The following is a 27,248-nucleotide window of genomic DNA, read 5'->3' on the forward strand; positions in this document are numbered from 1 at the left end:
CTACGGATGTCTTAGTGGTAGGAAAGGTTAAAATTGCTGTGCATTATGATAGCTCAATGAATGCCTCAATACTGGAAAATTAATGCACGATACAAGTCAAAGTGTGATGATGTGTCTGAGCTCTTGAGGCATTGTCTGGTATTTGGAGAAAGTAAATGGGCATGGCTGCACATCTGAGGATGTATTTGGGCACACCGTGGTTACTCCTGGACATTTGAAATTTCACCTATGCATGCCAGGTTCTAATCAGACATTTAGGTTTCTACATGATCATTGTTTAAATTTTACATCTGGACATGACTGGGTTATTGATTTACCCCTAGCATATCTTTGCTGCTCTCTGCATGACTAGGTGGAAATTAAACTAATTCTTTTTCTATTTTAGTTTAATTTTTGTGTTACTAAATGTTTAATTGATCTTACATTTATTTGAGTTTTGTCAGTTATGTCACTTACTATGATGCCTTCACTGACAAACGGCTTATAATGTCATCAGGGTTGAAGGATGTGTGATGTCACATCCTGCGGTGCCATTGGTTCAAAGGTCATGTGATGTCACTTCCACTACCCCTGGCATTTTAATGAATTGGCGTCCATGATGGCAAATTTCTGCTCTCTCCTTTTTCATGCAATGCAGTGCAGCAAATTACCTTGCTGCATTGCTTGAAAAGTTAGCCTTTCAAAAATCCTTTGTTATCATTGGTAAATGCTTTACGTTTGACCCTCCTTGGGGAGGTTTTGTTACCGCCTTGCAGAATGCCCCTGTTACATGGATAATTGCACGATTGCCACTACGTTTGACTGCGAACAAACTTCTTTTTCTTTTTGTGTCTCTCCTTCGCTCTCGTGGCGGCCATGGCATTTTGAATCAGCTTGCTTTTGTCAACTGTATTACTTTTCACTTTCAATTTAAGTGGCAAGAAAAGTCCAGTTAGGAATTTACAATGCTAATAGCTCTAACTCTAGCAAATGTGAGACCCATTGCATTGCAAATGCTTCTCACTATTGCAAGGACTATCTCTCCCATAGGATAACTTGGGGATTGCCATGAACTATCTTTTAAGTATAATTTACCATTGGGAGCAGATCGAGATGTGGAGTTTGAGGTATCTGAACTCACAATTTAAAAATTGGGTGAAGTTGTTTTTTAAATTGCACGTTTGAAAATGGCACTTTTAGAAAGTGGGCATCTTCTTACTTAACCTGTCTGTGCAATACACATCTGAGTCAGGATAACAGTTGGGCATATCTCAATGGGTCTTCCAGAGCTAGAATGGTAGGAGGAGCTGACACTTGCACCTGAATAGGGCTGTGCCTGTCCTTACACAAAGCAGTCTTCAACCCCCTGGAGTGTGTCTGGGGCCCGGGCAGGGAAGGCAGGGTCTTGTGCCCTACAAACGCTTCTCTTTGAAGATCGCCTACTTCAAAGGCAGACAAGGGTATAAGTACTGGACTTCTGACATCACATATTTAGAATACTTCTGGACTGAGGAAATTCTGCCAGGAAGAAGAGCTGGATGCTGTAGGTGGGACTGTCACTCTGCCTGTTGCTTTGCTGTGCTGGCCTGCTGCTTGCTGCTTCTGTCCTGGGAGTGAAAGGACTGAACTTTGCTTTCTACATCCTGCCTCCAAAGATTCTCTAAGGACTTGGACTGCTCTTGCCTCCTGTTAAGGCGTCTCAGGGATATCAAAGACTTCATCTGCCAACACCTGGTCTCTCTTGCTGAGAGCCCTGCCTCACCAAGTGTTGCCAAATCCAGTGTCTGGGACCTTAGGAGTGAGTTCTGGTGCAACCAACGTGAAACAAGAACATCGACTTCAGAGTGACTTTGGAACCAGCACCTCTGTCTGACTCCACGCCGCTATCTACACCAAAGCCATGGTCTCCATTGAGTGCAATGACTGGGACCAACGTCGCATGAATGATGCCGCTCCAGCATCTCTGGTGTCCCACCACAGCGTGAGTCCCAAGTGCCATTTCACCGACGTTCGTGACACCCAACTCTGACTCCACCACAGCACCTGTGGCCCCGTGGCATGATCGTGACACCCCAAAGTCAGCGCCTCAAGTCCTGACCTGCTGGATTCATTGACCCCACCTTATTGCAAAGAATCAATGCCTCACCACCGACGCCTCACCTCCCCAACTCCGTACCTTGTCTTTGTTTCCTCATTTTCCAAAGTACTTTACATGGGGACCGTGTGGCTCCATGTCCGGCCCGCACACCCTCGCCAGTGTCGTTGGACTGTTCGGAATGACTCCGTCAAGATGCTGTGTTAGAGCTCTTGAGTTTCTAAGCGCTATACTAAGATTTAATTTTGAAAATGTATGTTAGATTTTTGGCATTTTGGTCTTATTTTACTCAGATAAATATTGGCTATTTTTCTGAACTGGTGTGGTGCATTTACTGTATTACTGTGTTTGTGTGCAATACTTTACACATTGCTTCTAAGATAAGCATGGCAGCTCATGCCAAGCTCCAAGGGGGTGAACAGGGCTTATCTTAGCTGTGTGACTCCCTTAACTTGACTAAAGTGATGGTCCCGACTTGGACAGGGTGCAAACCACTACCACAGAGACTCAATTTCTATCAATGCCAGTCAGTACCTGTAAACAGGTGATATTAATGTAGGGTGACCAGATCTTGAAAACCAAAAAACCAGGCTACTATAAAAACATAGAAGCAGGACTGCAAATTTGCATTGACTGACAAGCACACGATAGCTTAATTGGTGGCACTTACAAATAAGAAACCCATTCAGTGCGGTTCCAAGGAGCATTAAACTCAAGTGCAATGGGCTCTGCTAACCAGGCTCAAGGTCAGTGCTCTGATGATAAAGATGTATTGTAACTAGATATAATAACACTTGGCAATGACAGACCTCTGTAAGTCCCTAGCATACAATAAGGCAAGGGGGACACAAACTACCTATTAGTCCCTAGTATATAATAGGGCAGGGAGGTTTAAAGGCCCAGTACATTTTCTGCACTTGAATGTGCACTGCTGTGTTGCCTACTGTCACTTTTAAAGACAGCACTGCTTTGCACACTGTCATTAAAAGTAAAATATATATAAATTTGACTTTGGAATTAAAGATACTTCAAAATTGGTAATCTACCCTATTTCTACATATAAAACACCCCTAAGGTCTCCCCGGGGTGGGGTACCATGTCACTATAAACAGGAACATTATAAAAAGTGTTTTACATGCCCTGTGAGGGAAAAACTGCACATTTTATTTTTTCCCATTGTAGATACTTAGCTCCATAGGCAAACATTGGAATATTTTATTTAAGTGTAAATATTGCTAGAAATGAGATAGATATATCATTCATTCACTCTAAAGATTGGTAATGATAAATCCAACAATTTGCCACTGTTGAATTTATCATTACTATTGCAGAAAAGTAGTTACAAGACTTCCTTTTCTGTGAGCCAAAATTCAGCCTTCTAGCAGCCTCTCCTGATTGGTCAGCTTTAACCGGCTTAGCCAAGCTGCTTTGATGAGGTGATACGTGGCCTGCATAGGGGTGGGTGGTGAGGTCTGCTCCGCTGGCCGAGTTAACAGAGTTTTTGGCATGCATAGTTCGGCCAAAAACTCCGCTAGACCCAACAGCGGAGCGGAGCTCACTGGCGTGCACGCAGCAGCCCAGTTATGGGCCACACAGCGCAAGCGCAAACTCTCAAGTGCAGTCTGCACTTGCACTATGTGGCCCAAAACTGGGCTGCACTTCACAATATGACCAAAGAAGACAACATTTGCCCTGCAACAATCTTGGCAGGGGGCTGCTGCAAACTGCTACTGAGGGGTTGCACTGGCACCAGCTCTGGATCCAGGCCTCCTTCCTTTCACTGTCCTCAGCACCCTGGGGGCAGGGGGGCAGAAGGAGGCAGAATGCCAGGCTGCTGGCAATGCGGACCCTCCTGGACCGAGATAAGACCCTCTTTTCTCTTTCTCCTCTAAGTGCACACAGGGGCCGGCACTTGGCATCAACAATATTTGCATATGAGGGGGGTCTGTGCTTGGAAAAAGGAAACGTGCAATCACAGCTCCACTTGAAAAGAACTCGCCCCCCAGTCCCTGGCAAAGGAAGTGGTGTTGTGAGATGCAATGCTGAAGCCAGCAGGAAGAGCTGGAGATCAGGTGAGCATCAGCTGCTGAGAGAAAGTCCGGCAGCCCCTACCAGATAGAGATTTGTATGGCCTGAGAGAGTGCTTTAGAGCCCAGTGGTAAGCCAGGCTAGGCACTTTGTGAAAATACTGGGCTGCTGGTGGTGAGCTGGTTTGCTGCTGCTAGTGCTGGGCCCTAAAGAAAGAATGGTCTGATGCTGTGTGTAAGTGCACAAGAAGTGATTAAAAGGCCGATGCTTAGTGCCACTGAGATCGAGCGCATTCAGGCAAGGATGATGGTAGGGCAAGAGCAGGCGGCATTCTGCCGCACGTGGAACTCTGGGGAATTTCATAGAGTTTTTAGCCAACTCTGTGGAATTCTACAGAGCAGAACTCCGTGAGCTCTGCCCACCCTTAGGCCTGCATTGAGCAGAGGTTAACTGGTGGGGTTAGCTCAGCTCTAGGCTTTAAAGAGAAAAAGACAGTAAGATATGCCAGCCAGACTTACCCTCTCTTTTTGTATCCTTCAGCCAGATGGCAGACCCAGGGATGGAATTTGCAGATGGTCTGGAGGGGGCCTGTTAATGGAAATGAACCACACCAGTAGGTTGGTTTAGCCAGGTCTTACTCTGCTGGAGAGGAATCCACCATCTTCGATTTTAGAAGTGCAGTGCTCTGTGAGACAGGAGTATGCCACACTTTGGAGGAGGCTGTCATGCCTTCTTGTCCCCCAGACCATTGAATAAATATACTCTGCATGAATCCTGGTCTGCACCCTAAAGGACTACTCTCTGAAGAACTGCTTCTGCTCCACACTGGGAACTACAGCCCTGCAGACTTTACCTTGCTTCCAAAATAATTAAGGAGTGGACTTCCTGAAAGCAACATGTTAACAGAGGCTTTCCTGCACCCTCTGCACAAGAAGGTCCCAGCCTGGAGTGTATCCAGTGGACATTTAAGGATTTGGCCAGGTGAATTGTGGAAATTGTACTCCAAACTTCCAAGGACCATCTCAGAGCCTGTAGACTCTTGTATTTGTGTTTGGGAGATGTTGAACCCTCAAGGGGAACTTCAGGAGAAAGTTCCAGTTGTTTGGAGAAGTTTGGAGCAACTTTTGGACAAAAGTCCATGATTGGACGGACCCAACGTCAAGAGCCAAGCTGACTAACTTTAATTGCGACCCGGCCTGAATTTCAGTTTCATCCCACTGAAAGATCTAGAGCTCCAGACTTCCAGGATTTGACCAGGGCCTCGCGTGAAAGCAATCTGACAATATTTGCATCAAAATTGGCATGCTGGAGAGGACTGCACAACATCAAGAGAAATCTCCCAGATAAGTTTTTAAGTCCGGAGGTAAAATTTTGACAGAGGCCTCCCGCTCAGTGTACCCGAGCAGGGTTCCATTGCGGTTGGCCTCAATTTGTGACTTGATCCCAGTATAGCGTGACCAGATGTCTCTGTTAGCGCCATTGGCTTTTAAGTACTAGAAAGCACATTGTTTGATTTAATCTTTAAAAATTAATGTCTCTGGTTCCCTATATTTTTGATGATTTTTGTCATTTTGGTGTCATTTTAAAGATAAAAATATTTCCTATTTTTATAATTGGTGTGGGATTTTATTGTGCGTTGTTTTTTACTTATTTATTGTATTGTGCATTTAAATGCTTTATATTCTTGTCTCCTAAGTTAAGCCTACCTGGTCGCGGCCAACTACCAAGGGTTGAGCCAGTGGCTAATGTATTGAGACTTTGACTGGGCCTAGTCTAGGGTGTTACTAAGTGTAGGTATCTACCTGCCCTTACTAATAATTCACCCTCCAACAATGGGGGACATAGGTACATTCCATTATTTGAATAGGGCAGTTCACTTGTAAGCTGTGCCTGGCAGGACTGCAGTTTGGGATTCTTATCTCTGGACAAATAAACTAATTAGAAGGTCACCCTGTGTGAGAGTCCTGAATACAGGCTACAATAAGATGAACATGGAAGCGGTGCCTCGAACTCATCCAGTGAATCAGGACCTAGCTATTTTAAACACAGGGATGCACAGTACTGATCCCTTCTTGAGTCAGACCAACCGCTATTCAAGCTATTTCTAAACAATAGAATCAAGGAACTGCGTTCCCTCCCTTCCCATTTGTCTAGCTTCATAACCACATTACCAGAGGAGAGCTTTTTATTCCAGTTCACATAGTTTAGCAATTGTCCTTTAATGCTCCCAAATTATTTATGAGTTTTTCATAAACTGGCTTTCAATGCAGGGTTGAAATGCAGCATAATCAGGAAGTATGATTGTTTGTGTTTTTTTTGTGAGGATGAAAAGTAGCAAAACATGATAATGGTGGACTCCTTCATGAGTCAGCCTCACTCTGTTCAACACCTATATGACACCCCTCGCACACATTATCAGAACCCACTGACTCAACATTATATCTTCCGCAGACGACACACAACTCATGCTCTTGCTCACCGAAGACCCTTCCACCACCAGAACAAACTTCCACAATGCCATGACCAGTGTCGCCAACTAGATGAAGACCAACTTTCGTAAGCTTAACACAGACAAGACGGAAGTGCTGATCTTCAGGAAGAACACCTCCCCAAGGGACGACAGCTGGTGGCCCTCCGAGCTCGGACCCACACGAACATACCACGTCCACAACCTTGGTATCATCCTCGACTGCAAACTCACCACAAGGCACCAAATCAACGCAGTTGCCTCATCTTGGTTCCACGCCATCTGAATGCTCCAAAGAATCTTCCAATGTGCCCCCATCAACCCCAGAAACACTGTCACCCGGATCCTCGTCACCAGTAGGCTAGACTATGGTAATGTGTGCTACTCCAGCATCACCACTTAACTCCTCAAAAGATTCCAGACCACACAGAACACAGCAGCCAGACTCATCCTCAGCCTCCTCAGATGGACCCATATCGCCCCCACCTCAAGAACCTCCACTGGCTCCACATCCAGAAGAGATCCCAGTTCAAGCTTCTGAGACAAGCTTACAAAACCCTACGCGACCAGGGACCGGCTTACATCAACCACCGCCTGAACTTCCACCAACCTGAAAGGACACCTGTGCTCCACCTCCTTGGGCATTCCACCCCCCCCTGCACTTGTCACAGCCACAAAGGGGGCTGTTTCTTCTCCTACATCGCACCAAGACTTGGAGCAACCTGCCCCTCCACCTGTGATCAGCACCATCCATGTCAGACTTCAGAAGGAGACTCAAGACCTGGCTTTTCGACTAAGACCAGCAGCGCCCAGACAACCTCAGAAGTGATAGAGCTGCGCTTCATAAATCTGATTGATTGAGCACCCATAGAGGAGGTGGAGTTGAATGAGTGCAAAATCTGTTTAGAGTTCGATTTGTGGGAATGAATGAGCTAGATTCCCACCCTGAGAGGACAAATGTCAACTATTTGTCACAGACAAAGAAGCCTTTACAAGTCGCCGGGTTATCAAACAGGTTATCAAATGGCATTAGTAGTGTTAGTGTGGGATGCCATCTGCTGTGTTGAAGTGTCCACTTGCCTTGGGACAACGTGGCTCTTTTAACTGTCTAGTTGATGTATACATTTATTCTGATATTGGTGGATTACGGCACACTGATTGACAGCATGCCATTGAGTGTGGTCATCAAGTTTCTAAAGTGTCCTGGAGGGAGGGTCCCTCGCTGTCACCGATAATGTGTCCAGTTCATGTCAGAGAGGAACGCATTGCAGGGCAGGTTTATCATTCTGAAATGGTCAGGTTAATGGTTTGCTGAAGAGGTTGACCCACACAGTTACGTACTCTCTGATAACGGCAATAGCCAATGGAGAGCAGAGAGAAGAAGAATCAAGCTAGCATCCTAACGGGCAGCATAGAACTCTTCGGTCAGTGCCGCCAGCAGCAATAAAAAGCAGATGTGTAGGTTTGCTTCATAGTTTTGCACTTGAGTAAGATCCTTGATTGTTTGATAATCCAATAGGAGATGCTGGTATACGTTACACGCAGTCACAATTACGATGTCAATAGACTTTTAAATGCGTTTGAATAATCTCTACGTTGACTATATATTTATTGTTTTTCAAGTATACTAGTTTTGGTTTTGAACTCTGTGTCACCAGTTCCAGTTTGTTCCTGTTTATAAAATGTTGATCACATTTGCAATAAATGTAAACGTTATTTTTTCCGAGTCAAGTGGCTTTGTAATTCTTATCTATTACTTTAGTTCCAAAGGGATAACGCTGATACTTTATTTTGTAAAGCTAGAATTCTGACTCGTCCACAAGCAGACAAAGCACTTCTTTTTAGGTCTGTTTGGCCAGCACCGCTCTCTGCAAGGCCTATCAATAATATAAAATATACACCGTGTGTGATTTGACTCCCCCCTGAGAAGAAATGCTCTCTCATCTCATGGCCTGAATGTCTAAGGTAGGTCCATTATTCCACTTTTTTTGCAATGCTTGAATTGTAATGTGTGCATAACTATTTTGCATCTTAAAAGTGCGCTGAACAATCACACATTAAATTGTTTGTCTCGCAGATGCGTGTGTACAAAAGTAATCATTTTTTTTTTTTCACTGTAACATTTTTTAGTGCTTTTAGCAGAACACAAAAAGAAAGCCAGACCTATATGACTTGTCAGTGTTTATATCTTCCAGGGATTAAAATTCCAAACAGTAGGTTAATTGGTTGATGGCAGCATTGTTCAGACTAGTGAGGTACAACCTTTTCCAGTATCTCAATAGGCGATGACTACCAGCCCCACTGTATTACTTGGATCTGATCACTACTACAAACATGTAAACTTTAAAATTACGTTTTCTATGAGAGGAAGGTGAGAGGCCTCGAGGGACAGGGTTCTGTATGGGGAGAGGGGCTTTCAGCCCATCGCCACACCTAACTGGAAAACTGCCAGTTCACTGTGTTCACGCTGTATGCTATTGACCTGTCATCGAAAAACCACGTGAAGTGAGTCAACATTGTATGACACACGGTGGCACCATGTGAGTTGGCATGTCTGTTACTAGCTTAGGTTCTTTGTAACCCCATGATTGGTGGGATTTAAATTGGTCACTGCAATGTGATCAATATCGCATCCTAGGAAATGCTTTGTTCTTTGCACTATGGGGACTTCCCCTCTTCCTTCCTGCACAATAAAACATTGTGCCACTGTCTGACAGGAATGCTGGAGTCAGCATAAACTATAGGGCAGACGTGAAGCAACTCTGTGGCCCATATGCTTCAAATCTGGAACAAGAAGTAATGCACAGAAAGGTGACGGACTCTTTGTCTTCCCCTCTGGTAAAAAAAAAAAAAACTGATGGCAGCATCAGACGCCACCTATTCAGAGAGTATTGATGCTGTCTGAGCAAGGGACAAGTATTGGTGCTAGAAGCAGACACAGGTGTACAGAGAGAAGTTCAGCTATTAAAATGGTGGCAAGCCTTCCTGACAAGATTTTTCACTCCTGCACTGATACAAGTACTTTTTTGCATCCCATAATGCTACTCCATACGGAATCTCAGCCATCCACCTTTCTGTTTTGCTAGCCAGTCATCAAGCTCTGTGACCAAACCCTTTCTGTCAACTGTGATTTTATCATTAGAAACGTATAACTCCCTAATGCATTTTCAAAGTAATAATAATACACAGGTGACACCATATGACTCCAAAATGCGAATGCTGTCGACTTTGACGCCTCAAAGACTGTACACTGAGAAACTGGGGAAACCTTGAATACAATTTTAATGGTAGATACAAAAATATAGTGCAGTTGCAAAGTTGATTATTGACTGACTAACAGTTTCAAAGATATTAGGATATGTTTCCTTGGTAAAAAAAAAAGGGTCACCAAAAGACTTTAATTGCACCCGTGAAAGTAGGCAATTGGAGTGTTAGTTGAAGAAGTTGAGACCCTACTTCAAATAATAATCACAGTTCTTTTCAGGGTAAACCAAAGTCACTAAATAAATCTGTGCTTAACCCTATGGACCTTGCTCAGAGTTAAACAGAAGCGATATAGTATATGGTACTAAGTTAATTGGAAACCTGCGTTCCTAGAGACTGCTTTAGGTTAGCCCACTGCCCACTTCCAATCACTGTTAGAGGTTTCACTTCCTACATCTATCTACCAGACTGCCTTGAGTGCAGTCAGAAGTGCTTTCGTTTCTGCTATTAAATGGCTTTACAGATGTTTCACCAAATGGGTGCTACATTCCAATCGTCAGAACAGCCTTAACTGTAGTAATGAATATCTAGGGTAGTGTGACCATTACCCCATGTGTTGCAAATGCCATTAGGAAGCGTATTGTATGCCAAACGTTGACCAAGAGATACAGGAAATGTTTGAGTCAGCTTGTGAAAGGGGATTACCATGACCGTTATCTATCAAGCCTTCTTTAGACTTCACCCCTACTTGAGTCCACATGCGTACCTCGTCTCGATCCATCAGAATGCTAAGTCTCAGCAGTGACCACAATAATCTCTGTGCAATATATGGGATCTTCACCTCTATGCGTAAGAGAGGATGCTTCCACCAATATTCGGCTACTGTGACCAGACAAGGCAAAGCATCCAATCTAAGTTTGGGGTTTAAGAAATACTTCATGACCCTCTCGCAGGTAAAGTCCCCATCCAATATTGCAATTCAACACTATTGTTTTCAGTCACCCATTTTGCCAACTCTGTAACTGTGCTGCAGCATAATATAATTCAAAATCAGGGACCTTCAGGTCAGGAAATTTGTAACTTCAGTAACACCCCCCCAAAATAGGTGAATCAGGATCCCATTCAGCATTAAAAATAACCTACACGGACACATTGGCAATGTCGCAAAGACATACAGTAGCTTAGGCAGAACAACCATTTCAGGTAATGTGATTCTGCCTTTTACTGACAAAGAGAGCTTCTTCCAAAATGTAACTGATTTTTTGTTACCTGGCACAATTTTCACTGTATTGCCATCTATCATATCGGTTTCATTATGGTATATAAGGGCTCTAAGGACGTCAGTTCACCAAAATGCCAGGGGTAGCTTGAGTGACATTACATGACCTTTGACTACTGCTTTCACTCACACACACATACTTACACATACATACAAATTTACATTTACATTTACTCTCTCTCACATAAACACATTATCACCCGCAAGCACCCACACAACATACACGTAAAGCTTTTTTTTTACTTACCTCAGTTGCCATTCCAGCTAATTGTGCTCCATTTCTATTACACTAATAGGGAGTGATACATTTTTGTACTATGATTTCAATAAAAAATGACAGAAACAATCCCCTTCTGATAGCATAAGGACGAGCTGCCACTGTTTTCCTAGCACTGAATTCGCTACCTCTGAGGCCAGGTGTCACAAAGGCAGTGTCAGGGGTCGTGAAGGGCAGGCCTGGGTTCACAGCTGCGGCCCCTGGTGACCCCTAAATGACGTCCATGATGGGCTCCCAGGTAGCTAAAGGTCACAAATTCTCATTACAGGGGGGACAAGTAGACCAGCCCTGTGTTCTTGGGCCACCCATAAAAGAGGCAGGTCATAGAAACATTAACTAGCAGACCTGAAACCTCTCCAAACAAACTCAGCTCCACTAATGCCCATTGAAACAAAGAGGGGCATACCGTGAGTAAAGCAAGGTATTGTCCACGTAAAAAGAAATCACATGGGCTTATGTCCAGCCCTGATTCCCCAGCAATTACCTAACTGTCAAAAAATAGTTTCCATTGGCTCCCTTGCAAAGACATTCCAAGGACAAGCAGGAGTTGGGACAGCGGGCAACCCTGCATAATTCCCCTCTGCATTGCCAGGCTCTGATATTAGTTTCCACATCTTAACTCTGGCCACGACCACTGTACAACAACTTTACAAATTTTATAATACTATTTGGAAAGCCCCTTCTTCTGAGCACGCTAAATATGTAGCCTCTGCATAGGAAACGAAAAGCTTTTTCCATATCTACCATGATCGTTGTCTATCATCATCGATGTGGTCACTCACCAAGGACATGGATCACCTGTCTGAAATTCGTTGACGTATACCACCCTGGACTAATTCCAGACCAGTAGGGATGAACAAGCACAGCAAGCTTGGGGGCAATCTGTTAGCTGGGACTTCCACAAGGATTTTATAATGTATGTTGGACACAGAAAGCAGACAATATGATTTTAACTTCAGAGGATCCTGATGCGCTTTTGGAAGGAGTACTATCACAGCTTCCATCATAATTTGTGAGGGTTCTCCCTTACATAATGTTTCTATGTAGACCTTCTCGAGTTTGAGTGGCAAGGATGTGTGCATTGTGTGTAAAATTAAGACTGAAGCCCATCATCATTTGGTGAGTTACCAGCCGTTTGGTCTTTGAAAGACTCCCTGATCTCTGCTGTCTCTAGGGGGGTGGCTTGAGTTCAGATAATTGCACTTCATCTAGTGCTGGTGTCTCCAATCAATGGATCACGAGCTACCGATAGCTGAAAGACTCTTTCAGAGTAGCACACACCCTTGAGTTCATTTTTAAATAAGCACATGGTCACATTTCCCTTTTAAAGTTAAGGGAAGGCTGTCTTTATTTTACAATATTATCTTCATGATGCAGAAAGCAGGGCTGGATAATGAGCAGTGCTGGAGTCAGATTTATGACCTGAGGGCACAGAGGTGAAGAACTGAAGCACTAAGGCATTTAAATCTTAACTAAAAGTCTGTGTCTACTAGTGTGAGAACAAAATTATATTTCTGATTGCTTGTAAATGGGAGAAAATTTAAATGAAGTGTTAAATCATTAAGTTAACTTTTAATTTTAATTTTGTCCCATTTCAAAGTGTCACATGTACAGACTGCAGGCCTCTTGCTCCCTGTGGCCAGCAGATACTGTGCTATATCTATAGCTGAAAGGCACAGTAATTTTTGAAAAATATTTGTATGAAATATTGAGTCAATTATGTCTTAATATTTTGTGAAGCATGTCTGTTCATCCCCATTCACTCACATACATACAGACACCCCGATTCACGCTCACATACACGCACACAAACATTCACATTCAATCACATAATGCATGCATTCACCACCCCTCACCCCCGCATACTTGCACTCATGCACTCACACATGCATACATGCACCCATAGACACCCCCAACCGTACACATCCATATACACACCCGCAGTCACACATATGTCGCCTATGCTCTTTGTACTGGTCTTAGAACCTCTGGCCATAGAACTACGACATTTAAGGGAGATTTCTGGCATAGATACACCAGCAGGCAATCTTAAAATCATGCTCTATGCTGACAATATCCTACATACTCTAGGAACACTGACTTCTTCCATGCCATCTCTAATGAACACCACTGCTTACATTTCCATGTTTCCCTGATATTGAATTAACTGGCCAAAAAGTAAGGCTCTTACCATGACATTATCCATGACTGCAAGCTCTATCCATGGCTTTCCGTTCCGCTGGATACAGACAAAGTGAAGTAACTTGGTATTCTGGTGAATAATGATCTGCAGGCAATGGTCAGAGATAATGTAGCTGCTCTTCTTGAGCAAAGAAGTAAGGGCTTCACAATCTGGAGTAAACTACAACTTAAGATGTGAGGGATGGGTCCAGAACATTATGATGGTGACAGCCCCAAGGTTTAGTAATGCATTTAGTATGCTACCACTCTTGTTTCCAATTGGTACACTCTGCCTTATTGATCAGCATATTAAGCAGTACATCTGGAATGGTACTAGCTCGCCAGCTGTTAAGTGCTAAATTGCATACTTCCACTACAAATTGAGTTTTGCCGCTCTCAAACCTTGAGGTGTATAGTGGTGGGCAAGACTTTGAATTCCGCTGAGTTACATAAAAACTCTGTGAGATTCTGTGTAGTTCTGCCATCTCGAATTGACTCGTGACACCTTCCTCTTTTACCTCCTTTTGAAACTCTGGTAGGTTCTCACCAACCACGGAAGAGGAATGGTTGTGAGGGGGTGGAGGCTGAGTGGAGTCACGGTCTAATTGCAAGAGAAGAAATTGAAAGTGATGCATTGCTTCCTTCAGTCATGAATGAGTGCTGCATGCTGCATGCGCTTGAATCATTCCTCACAGAGAGCCTCTGAGCATCTGACTTGCAGCCTGCAGAGCTATCTCTGAGCCTCTTCCATCTCTTCTTTGTGGAGGACTGAGGAAATACCAAAGCTTGGCAGCTGCTGAGTGTCGCATCTCGCTTCACACATTGCCACAATGATGCATGCCATTCTTCACCTAGGCCCCAGCTCCCTGTCATATCTGAGCCAATTCACAGTGAGAGGCAACAGGTCATGGGTAAAACATGTCATCCTTGGGTGTTACCAAGCATAGCGTGATGGGAACCGTGAGGGAGGTTGACTTGAAACACACACCACCGCACCGGTCTGTCCTCCAGGAGCTGACAACTTACTTGCAGTGTAAACCGACACTTTTACTAGTTTAGATGATCGTTGGAGATAAACTTAGTTAGAATGGGCTTTAGCTCCAGCTTTTTACAGTTTTGATCTTTTGCTTGTTAGCTCTCTTTTGCTAGTTTAGCAACTTCTTGAGCAAGGGAAAGGAAGCAAGCATCACTCTTTGCGAATGGTGTGCAGCAGGTTCCCATGTTTACTTTTAAAGTGCCACTTCTGTTTTCATTGTTTGCACTAGCCGAAATATTTCATCCTCATAGACGCAGATTCGAAGGCCGGCGGTGGCTGCGATGTGCCCACTACATGCCTGCTTCTGGGAACACAATATCGCTTTCAGAAGACTCAGCATCTTGACTTAGCTACTTAACAGCCAGACAGTCAGCAGCCATGTTCGCAGCCCACTAGCAGTTTGAGATATCCAGTGCCTCTCCTCCCACATCAGCCTGAAAGACCTGCAAGAGCACTTGGCTCTCAGACTGATCCTCATCACCCTCTCCTTCCTCCCCAGCACCTTGAGACCCTCACATGTGAATAGCCGCACTCTACAAATCCCTGATAGATTGAATGATCACACTATATGGGCACAGCAAATGATCAACCACACCCAAAACTGAAGTTTAAATGTTATTTCTCAGAGTTCTCATTCACTAGTGCAGCACCCTTAAAAGAATCACTTTGCTTGTACTCCACGGTGACCTCTTGTGTAGCGATTTTTTTGCAAAGTTAAGTAAGTGAAAGAGTGCTTAGGAACCCAGCTAACCCACTATAATTCCATTGGCGGCTGCTGCGGAACGGGGTTGGAAGGTGGGGGATTAAAAAAAAAAAAAAACTCTACCTGTTCTGTCGGGAAATGAGTCCCATCTCTTCTGTGTCCTCTTCTTGACTCCCAGCAGCACACAGGCTCCCAGACTCCCCTAAGCCAATCATGACACTGCTGTCACCAGCATGACAGCAGTGTCATGATTGGCCTGAGCGGCCTGGTGCAGCGCTCAGACAGGGAGTGGCGGCCTGTGCACGTTCTCCACCCAGCTGTGCAATACAGCCGAGTGCAGAAATGTTAAGTGCGCATGTTTTTTTGGCGAGCCCAACACGGCCGGCCAAACTGTCATGCGCATTTATGGTACACATACCACCTCCTCCCTGTGACAGCCCAGCCCCACCCCGCCCTATCATTGCTCAGGCACTGAAAAATTAAATAATTATAACACTGCATTATTATCATTTTAATTTTCCTTTTTTGCACTGCTCAGGGCAGTGGGGTGACCCTCCTCTGCCTTAGCGAAGGAGCTGTTGCTGTACAAATCACTGATCATGAAACATCAGCATTTACAATAATAAATTGAAACCAGAGCAACAACTCGCTTTTTACTGAGCACCCTGAAAAATAAAAAACAAGCAAAGTAAGTCACTATTTGCCCCTCCATTTTATGTCTGTCCTTGTGGGAGCAAAATTGAGAGAATCATCATCTATTTTGGGCAACAACAACAAAGTTTGCTGATGCACAGAAAGACAGAGACCCCAAAGTTAGTCACAGAAAGACTAACTTTACTAAAACTTTAAAAATTCATAACTGAAAAAGTACTTACCCAATTTTTATGACCTTGGTCTAAAAATGTTTTATAAAAATCTGAAGTATTTTTGTAAATTGGTCTCAAGTTATTCTTTTGAGTGTGTGCCACGATTTACTGATACTGTGAGTACAACAAATGCTTTGCACTTCTCCAAGATTAGCCTAATAGCTCAACCAAGCTACCATAAAAATTAGAGCATTAGGTGGTCTAGTTTTCACCTCGGCAAACCAACGGGTGGTTGCCTGGATCCCATGCACAGTGTGCCTTGCTTTGCAAACTAAATAGAGGGCCAGCCTCCAACACACAGCAGCTGGCAGAGTTTTTGCTGAAGTCCCACACTCCAAGCAAGCTCCAGACAATGAGCAAAACTCTGCAAACTCTGCCTGTGAAGCAGAGTTTACCGCCTGCACCTAGAGGCGTATCATGTGGCGCAATACCTCTCTCAACTCACTTGTCATTTTCATTTAGATCTGGAAACTTCTACCTGGGTGGTGCTGGAACATCATCTACAGAGCAGCATGGCTGGATCCTCAGTTTTGTTCCGCAACCCCAGTGCTATGCTTACAAACTCTAACCCACTTTTGTGGGTAATGCCGAAAATATGGACATCCAGCCATTAGTCCTTAAGCAACACCCTTTTCTCCATCTAAATATTCCACGCTGGGACAACTCAGACATCCAAATTTCCCAGAAGTCTTTGCACTGGCTGAAGTGGATATGTAGTGTGATTCATACAATGGGTCAAGTTCTCTCAGATAGAACCATGTGATCCTTCGAGGACCTGTATTTCAAATTCCACTTGGTCTCCTTCCAGTTCCTGCAAAACTTGCAACTGAAAACTTGCTTTCTAGTCAGCTGAACAACCCATCCTTCACCCTTGATAACTCTACTCTTCATGGCTACCTGATCAGATGGGGCACACACAAAGAAAGTGTCAGGGCTGTATGAAACACTGACTAATGCTATGTTTTCAAAGTCAAACGTGGCATACCTTCACAAGATCTGGCAGCCTTGCCTATAGGGAAGAAGACTGGCACAAGCTGATTCAATACCGAAACAAAAACCTGCAGGAGGCCAGAATGAAATTCTGCAGGGCCCAACTGGTGCCACACCACACTGTTGGAGACATCTACATCAACGGCCGATACAGTGCCCATTCCCATGTCATGCCCGACTCTTCAGCACACAAATGAGGCAACAACTGCAAAGGACCAATGATCTTGTCATCCTACTCTCCATAGAATGTGGGCTTCTGCATGATATACAGGACATAGCTCGATATAGCATTGGGTGTAGCTAAACTTCGTATACTGTGCTATTGAAAATCCCCCAAACTGTCAACAGAGAAAGAATGTCACAATACCATAGCATTCGTAGACTCACGCAAATATGTGGTCCATAGGTTGAATGGCCAAATGAAAACGTTTGATGAGATCAGGGGTCCCTTGCCTCATACGGTACACCTGGCATAAGACAATACATCATGGACAGACTTTGGGCTCACGCCCTGCCCTGGAGGGTCACGTCAAATCCATGTCTATTGGACTCTTGCCAATGGTGTGACCCTTCTAGACAGGACCCCTCTCTACCTATCTCAATGTGTACGAGCTGCCCTGTTTCCTTTTTGTTTCATACCCCTATTACTATTCTTTTTCTGTTTTTCTTTCTCGTCTTGGCTCTGTGGAACACTAAACCATGACATGGTGTATGTGTAGCCTGAATGCTATATGTGATTGATATAGTTTAAAAGTTTAATAAAGATAGTCAAACAAATTGCATATTTCTGGTTCTACTGACTGGATTTTTGTCATTTTGGTGTCAAATAATATTTATTCGATTTTACTCTAGTTTTCTAAATTGCTGTGGGATTTTTCTTGTGTTGTGTTTTCACTTTATACCCATTTGAAGTGCAGCATAAATACTTTACCTTACATTTTGTCTCAATTTAAGCCTGACTGCTTTGTGCCAAGTTACCAGAGGGTTAAACACAGGTTAATTTGAAGTTTGCTTCTGACTTCACCCTGACAGAAATTGTGGTTACTACTTAACTAGGATTTCACACCCCTCAACCAGTATCCCAATTTCCTACAGCCCCTAATTCAGCTGGGCAAGGGCACTGCACAGGTCATGAGATTGTGAATCTTGTGCCCAACATTAAAGCATCCCCTGCCTCTCTACCAGCACTAATTGGGCAGTGGTAGTGGAGCGGAGGTGGGCTGGTCCCATAATTCTCCTCAGCACCATCTGTGTTGCACCATGTCGGAAAAGCAGCACTGTGGAGGCTGAAGAAAACAGCTTTTGCACAGACTGGACCCTCCTGCCCTGCTGCAAGTGTCACTGTCTGCCTCTTTTTGTTTAAGATGAGGTACAAAACCTTTATATTAAGAAAGTTTCTTTTGGCGTGTTCCAGTTTAGCACCTTAGATTAAATTACTGCACTGATTGGCCTTTAATAAAATTAGTGAATCACAACCTTTCTGCTGTGACAATTGTATTAATGATCCAGAAGTAATTTCACCTGTTTCTCCTGCATAAGCCCTTATTTTCATAAATAGAACAACATTGTAGTCAATGAAACCATACACAAAAGAGATGTTTGTACCCTGTGTATCCTGTAATGAATTATTTCAAGGTGCTTTCCAATTTGATGATCACGGAAAAGGATGCAGAGTGATGAAAAGTAATTACACAGGGTAATCCTATTTAGTCTAGCTTAGTAGCTGGGGTTCAAACCAAGTTTTCTGATCAGACACTGTGCAATACAAATGCTAGATGGATATCACATTCGTTCCCCCTCCTGTCCTGATACTATTTAATTAGTGACTCAAGAGGTGAGTCAGTTGTCTTGCACTGCCTATAAAGCCTTTTAATGCTCTAGAATGAGCAATGTTGCGATCTCTTGAACTGAAACCAAGAGGAGTTTTTGTACAGTGCACATCCTGTATTGTTATATTTCAAGTTTCTCTCAAATGTGATGATCACTGAAAGGGGGTAAGAGGAAAGAAAAGTATTTAGCCAGCACAACACAAATTGGTCAAGCAGGGAAGCTGTGATTGAAACCAAGGTCAGGACCCTGCAACTAGTTTTTGCCCTTGGTCCAACAGAAAATTCTGACTGGGATAGGCATGTTATGCAGAATCATTACAAATAGCCTTTTTAAAAAAAATAAAAGTGGAAAACCCAGCGGGAACACTCCTCTTCATAGTATCTTGAGCAGAAAACAGTGCAAGTTTACTTCCTTTAGAGGACAGTTACAGCTAGAGCAGTAGCAGTGCAATCGTTTCCCATCACAGGACAGAGAGACAATGGACAGCAGCAGGGCAAGCTTTATTTCCTCATAGAGCAGGGGCACCATAGCACTACCAAAGTAAAAATCCCTCTTTCACAAAAGGCAGCAAGTGCAATCTTTCATTCCCAGTGGAACAGATCCAGCAGGGCAGATTTGTGCACGTTATAATCGCATACATAGCATTGACAGTTGAGGCATACAGAGCTCTGCAGCAGATGCTTAATTTACAGAAGATGAATGCATAGGTGAACGAGGGAGTGACTATGCGTGTCCTAACACCATTATCACTTAGGTGACACTATTAACATTGATGATATTCCGTGTCCGCATCCTGAAAGTCCTGCTGCTGTTGCTCAGAGGTCTGCTGTTTGTTTTCATACTTTGGTTTTCCATATATTGAAAAGTAGGCATTACCTAGTAGGCCATTCTTAATAGGTGCAGTGTCTATGCTCTAGCGAAGCACACGAGTGCCAACCTGAATGCGGTGGGCCGGGTTCTGCGCAATCCCAGTTTCGGTTCTGTACCGATTTAAAATGTTGAGGACCGCCAGTGCTCTGCTCTGATGAAAATGTTTAGCCATTTGTCTAGCACTTTATTGCGCTTACTTTGCACACCACTGCATTTATGATGTACAAGGTCTATTCTAACACATCTAAAGTCCGAACTCGCAGAGCAGAACGTTTTACGCTCTAAAGAGGCTTTAGGTCAATGGGGCTGCTTCTGAAATCCAAGGTGAAGACATGGAATGATAGAACGTTCCGGTTCAACGACCTCCTTTGTGAAACTCTACACCCATGGTCATCCAGAATGAGCTTTCACATCTGAAATGCAGCAGTGGATTCCTGGCTGTTTTCACTTTAAAAAGTGTTGTTCTTCTCTCATTAGAATTGTTCTCCATAGCGCACTAAAAATCCCTAAAAGAAATAAAATTAATACGATTGACGATTAACATTGTTGCCATGTTACTGCATTTCTTGGTCCTGGTTTTGGTTCAGAAATTATATACCGGGCAGCAACTGTCACGTTTCTTTCTACTGTAGTGATATATATTTTTAAACCATTATACAGTCCAGCCGCAGAGCCCTCGGTGCCTAATCCCTGGCAGATAAATCTAACAGCGCCGGGTAGATTGTGAGTTATTTAGGAAGACTTCTGGGCTCTGGGAGATTAAGACCCGCCTTTAATCTTGTCGGACGAAGCTTTTCATGATGTTTTAATCAGAATTTTTATAGCAATAATCCTGACTTTATACTCTTCAGATCAAATCAGATAAATCCTCTCAGAAAGTCCTAATCGGGGCAAGTCCGTCGGCGAGGATTTTGTGTAGTGTGTGTTTCGTGCAGTGTGAGGGACTCTGTGGGCTATCTATCATGAGCGGGCATGGATGAAGAGCCCAGGCGCCTAGTTTGGTCAGTAAGATTAGGGGGGAGAGTGAGCTTCAGGTTTTCCAACAATCACGCAGCCATATAATATTAAAATACATTATACGAAAAGCAGGGCGCTTGAGTAGGGCTTGAGCAGTGGAAAGGGAGAGGAATGCAGATTGTATGGGTACTAAGTGATGGAAAATACAATATTTTGTAAACTAACTGTAGGAAAGTACCATCTTGCCTGGCATGTTACCCCCATTTTTTCTTGTATGTCAGTTTGTTTTTGCCTGTCTCACTGGGATCCTGCAAGCCAGGACCCCAGTGCTCATAGTTTGTGGCCTGAATGTGTGTCCCTGTGTAGTGACTAACTGTGTCACTGAGGCTCTGCTAATCAGAACCTCAGTGCTTATGCTCTCTCTGTCTTTAAAACTGTCGCTATAGGCTAGTGACCATTTTCACCAATTCCAATTGGCACACTGGAACACCCTTATAATTCCCTAGTATATTGTACCTAGGTACCCAGGGTATTGGGGTTCCAGGAGATCCCTATGGGCTGCAGCATTTCTTTTGCCACCCATAGGGAGCTCAGACAATTCTTACACAGGATAGCCACTGCAGCCTGAGTGAAACAACGTCCACGTTATTTCACAGCCATTTTACAATGCTCTTAAGTAACTTATAAGACACCTATATGTCTAACTCTCACTTGATGACGGTTAGATGCAAAGTTACTAAGTGTGAGGGCACCCTGGCACTAGCCAAGGTGCCCCCACATAGCTCAGGGCAATTTCCCTGGACTTTGTGAGTGCGGGAACACCATTGCACGTGTGCACTACATGTAGGTCAATACATATATGTAGCTTCACAATGGTAGCTCGAATATGGCCATGTAATATGTCTAAGATCATGGAATTGTCCCCCCATGCCAAATCTGATATTGGGGTGCCAATCCCATGCATCCCCGGGGCTCCAGCATGGACCCCGGGTACTGCCAAACCAGCTCTCTGGGGTTTTCTCTGCAGCTACCGCTGCTGCCAACCCACAGACAGGCTTCTGCCCTCCTGGGGTCTGGGCAGCCCAGTCCCAGGAAGGCAGAACAAAGGATTGCTGCTGCCAACCCACAGACAGGCTTCTGCCCTCCTGGGGTCTGGGCAGCCCAGTCCCAGGAAGGCAGAACAAAGGATTTCCTCTGCGAGAGGGTGTGACACCCTCTCCCTTTGGAAATAGGTGTTAAGGGCCTGAGAGGAGAAGACTCTCCAGGCCTCTGGAAATGCTTTGAAGGGCACAGATGGTGCCCTCCTTGCATAAACCAGTCTACACCCGTTCAGGGAACCCCAAGCCCTGCTCTGGCACAAAACTGGACAAAGGAAAGGGGAGTGACTCCCCCCCTGTCCATCACCACCCCAGGGGTGGTGTTTAGAGCTCCTCCAGTGTGTCCCAGACCTCTGCCATCTTGAATCCAGAGGCGTGGGGATGCAATGGAGACCTCTGAGTGGCTAGTGCCCGCAGGTGATGTCAGAGACCCCTCCTGATAGGTGCTTACCTGACTAGGTGGCCAATCCTCCTCTGAGGGCTATTTAGGGTCTCTCCTGTGGGCTTTTCCTCAGATAACGCTTTGCAAGAGCTCACCAGAGTTCCTCTGCATCTCCCTCTTCGACTTCTGCCAAGGATCAACCTCTGACTGCTCCAGGACGCCTGCAAAACTGCAACAAATTATCAAGAAGACTACCAGTGACAGTGTAGTGCCTAATCCTGCTGGCTTTCTCAACTGTTTCCTGGTGGTGCATGCTCTGGGGGCTGTCTGCCTTCATCCTGCACTGGAAGCCAAGAAGAAATCTCCCGTGGGTCGACGGAATCTTCCCCCTGCTAACGCAGGCACCAAACCTCAGCTTCACCGGTCCTCTGGGTCCCCTCTCATCGTGATGAGCGTGGTCCCTTGAACACAGGTGCTGGATCTAAGTGACCCCAACAGTCCAGTGGTCCATCTGTCCAAATTGGGAGGAGGTAAGTCCTTGCCTCCCCTCGCCAGACAGAAATCCTGTGTACTGTATGAACTTCAGCTGCTAGGGCTTCTGTGCACTTTTGCAAGGAATCCTTCATGCACAACACAGCCCAGGTCCCCAGCACTCTGGCTCAACTCGCTGAGTTGACTGCCGGTTTTGTGGGACCCTCCTTTGTAGTGTTGAGATGACCACCATGCTCAGTTTTCTTGAACCTGTGTTCAAGTACTTCTGCGGGTGCTGCCTTCTTCTGCGTGGGATCTCTGTATTGCTGAGGGCCCCCTCTGTCTCCTCTTCCAAGTGGCGACCTTCTGGTCCTTCCTGGGCCCGGGCAGCACCCATTTTCTTCAACCGCGACCTTTGCAGCTAGCAAAGCTTGTTTGCGGTCTTTCTCCAAAGAAACAACTCTGCATCCTCCAGCATTCCGTGGGACATCTTCTGTGCAAAGGAGAAGTTCCTGGCATCTTCTGTTGTTGCAGAATCTTCAGCTTCTTCCTCACGAAGGCAGCCATTTTGTACCTTCATCCGGGGTTTAGTGGGCTCCTCTTCCCCCTGGACACTTTCGTGACTCTTGGACTTGGTCCCCTTCCTTTACAGGTCGTCAGGTTCAGGAATCCGTCTTCAGTGCTTTGACGTCTGTTGTGGTTTTTGCAGAATCTCCTATCACAACTTTAGTGTGTTTCTGGGGAAGTAGGGTCACTTTACTCCTACTTTTCAGGGTCTTGGGGTGGGGTATCTTGGACACCCTTATTGTTTTCCTACACTCCTAGTGGCCCTCTACACACTACACTAGGCCAGAGGTCCCTAAGTGGTTCGCATTCCACTTTCTTAGTATATGGTTTGTGTTGCCCCTAGGCCTATTGCATCCTATTGTATTCTACAGTGTTTGCACTACTTTACTAACTGTTTACTTACCTGATTTTGGTTTGTGTGTATATTTTGTGTATTTTACTTACCTCCTAGGGGAGTATATCCTCTGAGATATTTTTGGCACATTGTCACTAAAATAAAGTACCTTTATTTTTAGGTACTCTGAATATTGTGATTCTTATGATATAGTGCTATATAAGTGGTATGGTAGGAGATTTGCATGTCTCCTAGTTCAGCCCAAGCTGCTCTGCTATAGCTACCTCTATCAGCCGAAGTTGCTAGAACACTACTAATTCACCAATAAGGGATAACTGGACCAGACACAAGGTGTAAGTACCATCAGGTACCCACTATAAGCAAGGCTAGCCTCCTACACTAACCAATATTTTTAAGACTTTCAAGACAGGGAGAATGTGTATGCATTTTTGTCTAGGTGTATGTAAAAATTCCTAGTGAAATCCGACAGACACAGCTCCATACCTGACTAAAAGCACCTGTACCCAATGTGTGTAAGGGTGGTGCCTTATGGTATAATGTATGCATATGCTGAGCTGCAATTTGTGTTTGCAGGTCTCATGTGGTTTCTGACGTGCCATGGGTGTGTTACAGGTAGCTGCCTCATGGCTGATGTTTCCAAAACTGGTCTCTGATATATGACAAATGCAACGGTACAGCAAAAAGGGAATACATATAAGTAGTATTCGGGGATACCTTTCCTCATCATTCCAAAAGTGACAGTTGTCCCGCCCCGTCGGAAGTGACGTCACAACTGTTACCAGAACTTCCAGTGACCCGTCGGAGCCCGCCCCAGAATTAATGTAAATGTAGGTGAGTCATTTGTGTTGTGACACGGTGTGATGACATGTTAGTCACATGCCCTATTGCTGACCCTAATGTCTAGGTGTATGGGTTGGGTAAAATGGCGCCGTGCAGGTGTGCGCCGTGTTCTGCGCCTAAGAGGACAAGTCTGGGAATGTTCATGCCGTTAGGGTGGTTGGGCTGCAGTGTGGCTCCTTATAGGGAGGCACAGTGGAACTACAGAGCTCCCACCCTGCCTCCCTGAGCGTTGCATAACCTAAAGGGAATGTACGATGGTGACCTTTTAAAAAAAAAAATATATATATCTTCAAGTCCACAGGCATAGAAAGGGGCCAAGCAGGGTGTATATGGACATAGAACATGACCTTTAAAAACACAAGTCATAGTTACCTAAGGAGGGTATCTGTGTGTAAGGAGAAGATAAGTGAGGGCTAGAGGCCACGTGGGGGTCTTCAGGCCATTACTTAGTTTCTAGAGGAGCTGCTGCCCACCACCCCTATTATTTTATCAAGCCTGCTTGTTACTGCTTACCTCAAGCAGCGAACTTTCAACCTATGTTTTTGCAAGTCAGAGTGACCCATACATACGTAGTAGATTTCAACATAGAAAGTGGTAGCCCCCAGGTGACATGTTATGAAATTCGAATCATAAGACATAATATGTTTCTGAGCCCACCCCTCCACAATGCGCATGCATAATTAGCCTGTCGTAGCAAGTATAAAAGCCCCCCAAAGGTATCATACACACAAGCATGTCACAAGACTCTTTTTTTATGAGTGGCGCATTGAAGCTTGTGGAGAGCAGGGCTACCCCAGGATTGTACGACGGAACACCAACTTTGAAAACAACTAGTGCCTTAACAACGAGGTCAGAACACCGACCTCGTTCTTACTACTAATGATTTTACCACGAATGCCTTAACAACGATATTTCGTTGTAAAGGCATTCCTGATAAAAGCATTACTAATAGGCACCATTCACCCTACATCACTCACCCCACCCCCCCAACCCCACCCCAAAACCTAAAACCCCCTAACCCCCCACCCCCTCCCCAAAACCAAAAACGCCCCACCCCCCAACCCCGCTCCAAAACCTAAAACCCCCTAACCCCCCACCCCCTCCCCAAAACCAAAAACGCCCCGTCCCCCCAACCCCACCCCAAAACCTAAAACCCCCTAACCCCCACCCCCTCCCCAAAACCAAAAACGCCCCACCCCCCTAACCCCAACCCCACCCCAAAACCTAAAACTCCCTAACCCCCACCCCCTCCCCAAAACCAAAAACACCCCACCCCCCCAACCCCACCCCAAAACCTAAAACCCCCTAACCCCCACCCCCTCCCCAAAACCAAAAACGCCCCACCCCCCAACCCCACCCCAAAACCTAAAACCCCCTGACCCCCCACCCCCTCCCCAAAACCTAAACCCACCACTTACCTTAGTCGACCCCTTGTCACCTGCGTCGTCCTCCTTCGCCAACTCCCTTCTTTGTACCTTAACCACGCATGTTCGTTGTTCAGAACATACGTAGTTAAGGCACAAAATAACAGAGTCGTGGTTAAAAAAAGCTTTGTTGTGCTTTCGTTAACCACTACTTTCGTTAAAAAAAAGTCGTAAAAAGGATGTTTCCCCTACCCCAGACCATTAAGGAGAAAAATATGAAGGGAAGAGCGCATACTGGTAATGCAAACCAGCTTCTACTTAAGGTAAATAACTGTGGCCTGTTCGTATATTTTTGTAATGTAATTTTAACTTGCTGTTGTCTCTAGCCCCTTTCCCTTGGGACACACAGAGCATATGTGCCATGTACTGTGAATACTATTATCTAAGGGCATGTTTTCTTATGTTATTTATTAATATTACTATATTCTATTTATCTGGCATGCATAGTGTGTTATTAGTATGATAAAATGGTCTAGGGATGCCCATCGCAAAACCTTGCATCCCTCAGCACCCCAACCATGCGCTCCCACCGCAAGTGGCTATTACCTTAAAGGTGGGGGCCTAGCAGTGTCTGGCGTTTTGAGCGCTTTGGGTCACCCCAGCACCCCAAGGACTGGTTTAGGGAGGTGCTAACAGTGGGGGAGGCTACACCGTGTGAAACCCTGGATAGGGGTGCTAACTGGAGAAGCGTGCCATTTAAAAGCACATGCTGAAAAGTCCCTTCTGCATGCAGCATGCAGCATTCAGGAAACAATTACATTTTCAAGATACCTCTTATAATTAATGTTGTTACTAGAGTGCAATAGTTATGACTAACATGAAGTAGCATGGAGAGTTAAAAGAACAGATTTGTTTTTTATGTAGGTAGTTGAGCAAATTGGTAAAGCCAGCCTTTAAATGCACTTTTAAACAAATGAATGTTTGTGAAAGGGTGGCTATGGAGAGATGAGGGGCGCATTAGCCGCTTGGTAGTGAGGGAATCCGTGGAAGTGGCGACAGGGTGGTTGGCAACCAAAAAAGGCGGTCGCACGGGCCGCAATTCACAGCCTACTGCCCAATGAGAGCGAGCCTGTAGGTTAATGGCAGGGGTCGCTGAACGCATGTGGCTCGGCGACCTCCATTATTAGCCTAACATTGCCGGCTCTCAGAGGCCTTGCGGCATGGGCCTGCGTCCTCTGAGAATCAGCAATGTTAGGCTAATAATGGAGGTCGCCCAGCACGTGTGGCTCTGCGACCTCCATTATTAGCCTAACATTGCCAGCCCTCAGAGGATGGAGGCTCATGCTGCGAGGCCTCTGAGAGCCGGCCTGCTAAGTTAACAGTAGAGGTCACCAAGCACATGTGGCTCGG

Source organism: Pleurodeles waltl, chromosome 4_2, assembly GCF_031143425.1.
Source record: "Pleurodeles waltl isolate 20211129_DDA chromosome 4_2, aPleWal1.hap1.20221129, whole genome shotgun sequence".
Lineage (NCBI taxonomy): Eukaryota > Metazoa > Chordata > Amphibia > Caudata > Salamandridae > Pleurodeles > Pleurodeles waltl.